An 8,581-nucleotide genomic window follows, 5' to 3' on the forward strand; every position below is an offset into this window, starting at 1 on the left:
CTCCAATCATGTAAAGCAGAAAGAATGACAGAGTTTTAAAAAGGAAACACAGCACCCAATAGCGCTGTGGGACCTCTCACAACAGGGGATGGACTTCCGAGAATGGCCAGGAGTAGAAAAAGCTCAGGGACGCTTAAGGCATTGCAGACAGTTCTGCCTTGACCCCCTGCATGGGACACATGGGGTCCCTTTGTCCAGCGGGGATGCAGGCATTTCCTAGCAGAGTCCACTGGTGCTATAGAACCTGTGCGGGGAGACAACACCACAGAAATGTAACCTGACTCTAGTGCAGCAACAGGGCTGACAACTTCCCATGTCACACTCCCAAACAGTAAGTACATCATTTAATTCCCCACTAGAGACATCAGCAGGCTGCTCAACCTATAATTAATCATGTGACCCCTGCTGTATGACATATTGATATAGGTGAAGAGTCGCAAACGCTCCCTACATACATTTAACTTTAAAGTGTCCAGACCTATATTTTAAAGAGTCTTCGTGTTCATCAGCAGAATTACATTTGCTCCAGTATTATACTACCTATACTTCTTAAAATAAATACAAAATATTTACCTGGTTACTAAATGTTTCAAAATCCTGAGCCAATGCTTTTATGTTGTTGTTTTGGTTAATATTATCTTAATTGTAATTGTTTGCAGGCCGTTTCGATCTCTCAGTAACGCGAGGGTCTTGTCTGATGCAGTTGCAGTGATGAATGGTTGGAGGTACAGTGAGGGAAAATAGTATTTGATCCCCTGCTGATTTTGTACATTTACCCACTGACTAAGAAATGATCAGTCTATAATTTTAATGGTAGGTGTATTTTAACAGTGAGACAGAATAACAACAAAAAAATCCAGAAAAATGCATTTCAAAAAAGTTATAAATTGATTTTCATGTTAATGAGGGAAATAAGTATTTGACCCCTTCGACTTAGTACTTGGTGGCAAAACCCTTGTTGGCAATCACAGAGGTCAGACGTTTCTTGTAGTTGGCCACCAGGTTTGCACACATCTCAGGAGGGATTTTGTCCCACTCCTCTTTGCAGATCCTCTCCAAGTCATTAAGGTTTCGAGGCTGACGTTTGGCAACTCGAACCTTCAGCTCCCTCCACAGATTGTCTATGGGATTAAGGTCTGCAGACTGGCTAGGTCACTCCAGGACCTTAATGTGCTTCTTCTTGAGCCACTCCTTTGTTGCCTTGGCTGTGTGTTTTGGGTCACTGTCATGCTGGAATACCCATCCATGACCCATTTTCAATGCCCTGGCTGAGGGAAGGAGGTTCTCACCCAAGATTTGACGGTACATGGCCCCGTCCATTGTCCCTTTGATGCGGTGCAGTTGTCCTGTCCCCTTAGCAGAAAAACACCCCCAAAGCATAATGTTTCCACCTCCATGTTGGACGGTGGTGATGGTGTTCTTGGGGTCATTCCTCCTCCTCCAAACACGGCAAGTTGAGTTGATGCCAAAGAGCTTGATTTTGGTCTCATCTGACCACAACACTTCACCCAGTTCTCCTCTGAATCATTCAGATGTTCATTGGCAAACTTCAGACGGGCCTGTACATGTGCTTTCTTGAGCAGGAGGACCTTGCGGGCGCTGCAGGATTTCAGTCCTTCACGGTGTAGTGTGTTACCAATTGTTTTCTTGGTGACTGTGGTCCCAGCTGCCTTGAGATCATTAACAAGATCCTTCCATGTAGTTCTGGGCTGATTCCTCACCGTTCTCATGATCATTGAAACTCCACGAGGTGAGATCTTGCATGGAGCCCCAGACCGAGGGAGACTGACAGTTATTTTGTGTATCTTCCATTTGTGAATAATCGCACCAACTGTTGTCACCTTCTCACCAAGCTGTTTGGCGATGGTCTTGTAGCCCATTCCAGCCTTGTGTAGGTCTACAATCTTGTCCCTGACATCCTTGGACAGCTCTTTGGTCTTGGCCATGGTGGAGAGTTTGGAATCTGATTGATTGATTGCTTCTGTGGACAGGTGTCTTTTATACAGGTAACAAGCTGAGATTAGGAGCACTCCCTTTAAGAGAGTGCTTGTAATCTCAGCTCGTTACCTGTATAAAAGACACCTGGGAGCCAGAAATCTTGCTGATTGATAGGGGATCAAATACTTATTTCCCTCATTAACATGCAAATCAATTTATAACTTTTTTGAAATGCGTTTTTCTGGATTATTTTGTTGTTATTCTGTCTCTCACTGTTAAAATACACCTACCATTAAAATTATAGACTGATCATTTCTTTGTCAGTGGGCAAACGTGCAAAATCAGCAGGGGATCAAATACTTTTTTCCCTCACTGTATATAAGGGATGGTTTGTGAAGGTTTCTTCATAGTCGAAACTGAAACTGACAATTGAAAAGAATGAAAAGCATTCAAATATATTCAAATATCGAGGTAGTTGGGCCACAATCAAAGTTTTCTCCTTTTTTTCACTTTTTTCATTTTTAAAAATGTATTTTTTAACATTGATGACAAACTAATATTGTATGTTATCGCTGATAATGGGTCATATGATTACTATTTGACACTTGGCTGATCACTCTTTAAAGTTCTGCTTTAGATTGCCACCTGTAGAGCTGCCCTGAGGTGCAAAACTTAAACATGTGTGAGTATGGTGTGTGTGGATGGATGGACTCTAAATGGCTGTGTAGTAATACGTGCATGTATGTGTGTGTGTGTGTGTGTGTGTGTGTTTGAAATTGAGGGTATGTGTGTGTATGAGAGTGTCAGTGTGGAAGTTTGTGCCCTGCCTTGTGCCCTGTGCCAGCTGGGTTGAGCTTCGACTCTGTTACTCTGTATTGAATGAAGCAGCAATTCATAATGGTTTAAAAGGAGTGGTTTAAGAAATCTGTGTAATTGGAAAAGCACTGCATTTTAGGCCAGCACATGCCTGGCCCCATAAATCATTCACATTTAAACATGGGACAGGGTAGGTTTTTAATTTTACCATTGATGTGAATTTACAGGTTCTAAAAGCTTCATATACTTGCTAAATAAAAAATGTTGCTTATATGTCTTAGTAGACGTCCTTATCCAGAGCAACTTACAATATGTCACATTATTTTATAGACTTCGGTTTAGTAATAAGGAGATACTGGCAATGTGAGCACATGGGCATGGTGTTATTATAAGTTACAGAACTTTGAAGAGAGTTTGTCGAAAACAGGTGAAAACACTATTCAGACTTGGTTCAAGTGATGACGTTTATACTAAATGAAACTGATAAATCAGGACAGAGGCAGGTGTGAGGGTGAAGGGGATATGTACTGTAGTAAAATATATAGGAGAAGCAGTCGTGTATTTTTGGCTATTGTTATTGGTATAGACTTGCTATTGAGAGCATAACTGGGAATGATGTGCAATGATGGCGAAAGGAGTGTGGGTATCAGACAATAGCACAATAATTCTGGAAATTGTATCAACCCCCCCACTCCCCTGCTCTTCACTTCATCAGCAACAATGGATTTTGTTTTTTATTATTTAGAAGAGGTTAACTGCACACATTAATAAGGCTGCAAGTATGTTTGTTTATTGTTGTGTTTATTTGTGTGTTTTTTATAACAAATTCAATAGTTTAATTTACAGTTAAGTCCATAAATATTTGGACAGTGACACAATTGTCATCATTTTGGCTCTGTACACCACAACAATGGATTTGAAAGGAAACACAAAGGTGTGCTTTACGTGTAGACTGTCATCTTTAATTTGAGGGCAGTTACATCCAAATTGGGTGAATGGTGTAGGAATTACATCCATTTTTATATGTGGTCCCCCCAATTTTAGGGGCTCAAAAGTAATTGGACAAACTAACATAATCATGAATTAAATTGTGAGTTTCAATACTTGGTTGCAAATCCTTTGCAGTTAATGACTGCCTGAAGTCTGGAACCCATAGACATCACCAGATGCTGGGTTTCTTCCCTGGTGTGGTGGTCCCAAAGTCAGACAGTTACGAACAAGGATAGCAAGGCTTCAAAAACAGGGACATTTATTGTCTTTCGGTCAAAACACCAGAACAAAACCAGTGTAATCACTGCCAACACACTGACTAAATAATTTCAAACAAAAATAAACAAATTCTCAAAACAGAACCGCAAACAGGCAGGTGTTAACAACCACACAGCTCTCGTTTACTGAAATCGACCCTGCTCTTATACTGTTATAAGCCTAGCCCCACCCCCTAGACCCAACCCTTATAGAATAGGGGTGACAAAAGAAACATTAAAAACATACATCCATAAACATATTTTACATCAAAAGACCAAACTTATAATAAAGGTGATACATGATCATAAAATCAGTCTAAACTATAAACAAAGTAAATAAACACTCTAAACAATAGTATGAACCCCCTCCCATGTCAGCGATAAGGCAACCCAGATGGCCTCTGTAACCTTCCCCTACTTTCCCCCAAGGTGGCTGCTCCACAACCCCAGCCCAGGTAAGCCTTTGTTTATTTGGAAGTTTTTTCAAATATTTTAACAGAGGGATGGGCCTGGTTGATGCTCTGCCAGGACTGTACTGCAGCTGTCTTTAGTTGCTGCTTGTTCTTGGGGCGTTTTGCTTTCACTTTTGCCTTCAGCAAGTGAAATGCTGCTCAATTGGATTCAGGTCAGGTGACTGACTTGGCCATTGCAGAACAGTACACTTCTTTGCCTTGAATACACTTGTGTAAATTGGAATTTGTAAAATGTATTATGCCTTGAATTGCACTGTATTATTGCACTTTGTATTGCTCTTATATTTTGTCAGTCGCCCTGGACAAGGGCGTCTGCTAAGAAATAAATAGTATTATTATTATTATTATTATTATTATTATTAATAATAATAATAATAATAATAATAATAATAATAATAATAATAATAATAATTTTAAAAGTATTGGGTTGCTTTCGCAGTACACTTCGGGTCATTGTCCATCTGCACTGTGAAGCGTGATGTGACTGCTGACAAAAGCAGCAGGATGAATTCTGAAGTGTCATTGTCCAAATATTTATGGACTTAACTGTACATATCCACAAAATGTATTGTATTCTTTAATAATAATAATAGACAGTTTTGATTGTTATGAGCTCTGTGTTTGTTTTAACAACCTTGTGCAGGGCTTTATACCACATAAAGATGGATTGATTGACTGATAATGGTAATTATTTATCGATAGTTGTCACTCTTCTCTGGTCCAGGAGTCCCAGGCAACTCTGGGCGCAGGTCCGGGCTCACAGGTCACTGCAGCAATGGCAGTGTGTACAGAAGAGCACTTTTAGTGAGCAGTGAGGAGGAGGACAGTGCAGAACTCACCCCACCTATCCCTGTCACCTGTGGGGAGAAGGAGGGCACGCTGCACCCAGACGAGCTGGCAAAGGTGAGGGGGGGCACACCCACAGGGGCCATGGGCTCCCACTGCAGTCCTGAGCTCATTCACATGTAGGGAGAATTGAAACCAGTTTGGTTGGTTGGTTGTTTTTCTCACAATTAAGTTTTAAAATAAAGTAGCAAGAGCAAAACAGATAAAAACATACTTTCACAAACTGCAGCTCATTAACACAAACAACAAAACAATCTGCTAAAATTGTCTGCCAGCAAGCTGTCTGTGATCGAGAGGAATAGCAGTAACGAGTGTGTGTGCGCGTGTATGTGTGTTATATCAACATCTTTACCTGAGGTGCTTCGCCAAGACCTGCATGATCCCCTGCAGAGAGAAAAAAAGATTGAGGGCAAGACTACAAACTCCATCTCAGAAACACAATCCAGTAGCTATAACGATACAAATTGTAAACATCAATCTCCTTGACTGCCATATTGTTATGCCTTTTACAATCTGGTTTGGCAATGTCTGGCAGCAGGACAACACTGACAGCAGCAGCTTCAGCTAGAAACCCCCTCTGCAGCTCCTCCTCATGTCTCTGCTTCAGCTCCTGCAGTTCTCTCTGCACCGCAGCCCTCAACTCCTCCTGTGTCTTGATCTTCTCCTCCTGCCTCCTTATTTCCCTCCCCAGTGTTTGTTTCTCTGTCTTTCTCCACCAGTTCCTTCTTCTGCTGTTCTGTCTCTTAATTAATTTTATTCAGTTTCTCCTTCTGACTCATTATCCCTGCTTCCCTTTTCACAGCCTCCTCTCTCTGTTCCTCGATCATCCAGTCTTTCCATGTTTTCCTTATTCTGTCTCTATCTCTCCATCTCTTTTCTATCTCCTCCCTGTGTCGATCTGTCACCTCTCCTCTTCATTTCATCCTCCCTGCTTCTCTCTCTCTTCCCCCAGTCAACCTCTGTATCCCATATTTTAGTCTCCATATCTCCTCCTCTCTCTCCCTTAGTCTCCTCTCCTGCTCTCGTCCGATGGCTGCTTCTGCCTCCCTGTACATCTCCCTGGTGTAGCAGGGGTCAGTGCTGGTAGACACCATGGTGTCTATCTCCTCCAGCAGCTGAGTGACCTGAGCCAAGTCAGCAAGGCTGTCAGTGCAAGAGTGGTACCTGCCCCCACACTGTTGCACCAGCCTCAGGCTCTCCTGTCTCTCCCTGTAGGTGAACAGCACCATGATGAGACCCGCTTCCCTGTGTCCGAACCTGCTCTGGACGCACTGCACTGTGCTCTTCTCCTCATCTGAGAGTGGCCCCAGTGGGGTGACCAGGGAGAGCTCTGCGTTCAGCACCCCCACCATGTTGATGACAGAGATCCACCGCCCTAACACTGCGCTCCTAATCAGGGTCATCTCTGCCAGGCTGCTGGGCTGTGATCTAAACTCCTCTGTGCCCAGTATGAGATTTCCTGAGCCAGTCTCCACAGCTCCAGTGTTTCCAATCAACACCATTGTTGGCTCAGTGATCCTCTGCACCTCTTCCCCACTCACTGAAATACAAGAGGACCAATATAGTCAATGCAGACTAGAATACTTCTCAAGAACTGCCTGTATCCTGAGCCACTAGCCCAACAGCACTGCTGCTCACTGCATTGTTACATGAAGAAACATTAATGTTTTCTCTAATTGTAATAGAGAGTAGTTAATAAGAAATATAGTAATCAGTGATTCATTTACTTCAATAAACAATGTTTATGAAACTATGTATTTATCAGCAATAATTTGAAAGAGTTTCTTATTATATCATGAAAAAAGTACATTTTCGACAGTAAGGAACAGTGTGGATCAGGAGAGCCAGTGTAACTGGAGTGAGAAGGGTGAGCTGACTTACTGTATGGAGGAGGTATGTCAAAACAGCTGCTCCTCTTACAGGGCAGCTGCTCTGTGGCTCCATCTTCCTCCTCTGACACACAGGAGACAATGGTCTGATTAGTACTGATTAACTGGTCATTAACTGATCAGCTGGGTGCATCTTCACACAAATTACAGGTTCTGTAGGAGTGATTAACTGATGGCTTCATCCAGGGCTTCCTACCATCCACAGACAGCATTTTAATATATGAAATCATAAATAAAATGAAATATTAATATTTCTCTATGCGATCATGGCCAAGACTTTAAGAGCTTATGATTCTTAAAATAAGAATTATAATAAAACAGCTGGCATGAGCTCATGTACTCCTTGTTTTAAATCTGCATTGTACATGGATAATTCATATAAGTACCCTATAATCTATGTATCACTAGTAATAATAAAATGCAATAATAATTGCAGAAAATGTAACTCATTCACAAAAAAACAAAAGTAAAATAAATAGCCTTAATGTTAATTTAGTATGATAGTGGCCATTTATTTATTTTATTTTATTCTTTGTATTTCCGCGAATCCCATTTCTTTTTGTGTATTTTGGTCACACTTTCCTGGTGTACATAGTGTCGCTCAGTAAGTTTCGTGCTGATTTTCACTGTTATTAAATCTTACCCATCTTTCCTCGTGTTGATCTCAGATCTCAGTAACAGTTCAAGTCGCAGTTTGTAACGCAGTGAGGAGAGGAAACCCTCACCCACGGACGACCGTGTTTGGGAGACGGGATGCCGTGACCGACACTCAGGCGTTTATGTCAGGGATCGTAATACCAAGAGTGTCAGTGAGTGTCGGGTCTCTGCGGGTCCTGTCCTCTCTGGGCTGGAGGAGAGAGCAGAGCCTGTGCCAATGGGGTGCCAACTATTACTATTCCCCTTTATAATAGACATCCCGCAGTACTCTGAATACGCCAATGTCGTTTGCACATTTGCTCTCAAAACAGGTAATTTGAAAAGCTGGCGCCCTGAGACAGAGACACACAAACCACTGGGGCTGTTTCCTCCAGCTGCCAATCCAGCGGCAGGACAGCTAGTCCGGCTGGGCATCTCCGAGGCGAGGAGCTTCTCCAGCTGTTTTACTAAGGCTATAGATTACTGCGAAACTTACTATGGCAAACTACTGACCGGTTTGTCATAGCGGTGACTTTTATGAGATAGAGGACACATAGATGCAGCCGCCGCCTCTGACCCCAGGTTTGTAGTTTTCTATTAACGGCGGGTCAAATGGTACAAAACCCATTGCAATGCATTTATAGCCAATGTATTGGTATGTGCTTATTAAGCTCTCTTCAAATAGTTTTCATCATAATATAATTAAATGGGCATTGTTTCCCGTGGGCAGACATCA

Source organism: Amia ocellicauda, chromosome 6 (assembly GCF_036373705.1).
Source record: "Amia ocellicauda isolate fAmiCal2 chromosome 6, fAmiCal2.hap1, whole genome shotgun sequence".
NCBI classification, from domain to species: domain Eukaryota; kingdom Metazoa; phylum Chordata; class Actinopteri; order Amiiformes; family Amiidae; genus Amia; species Amia ocellicauda.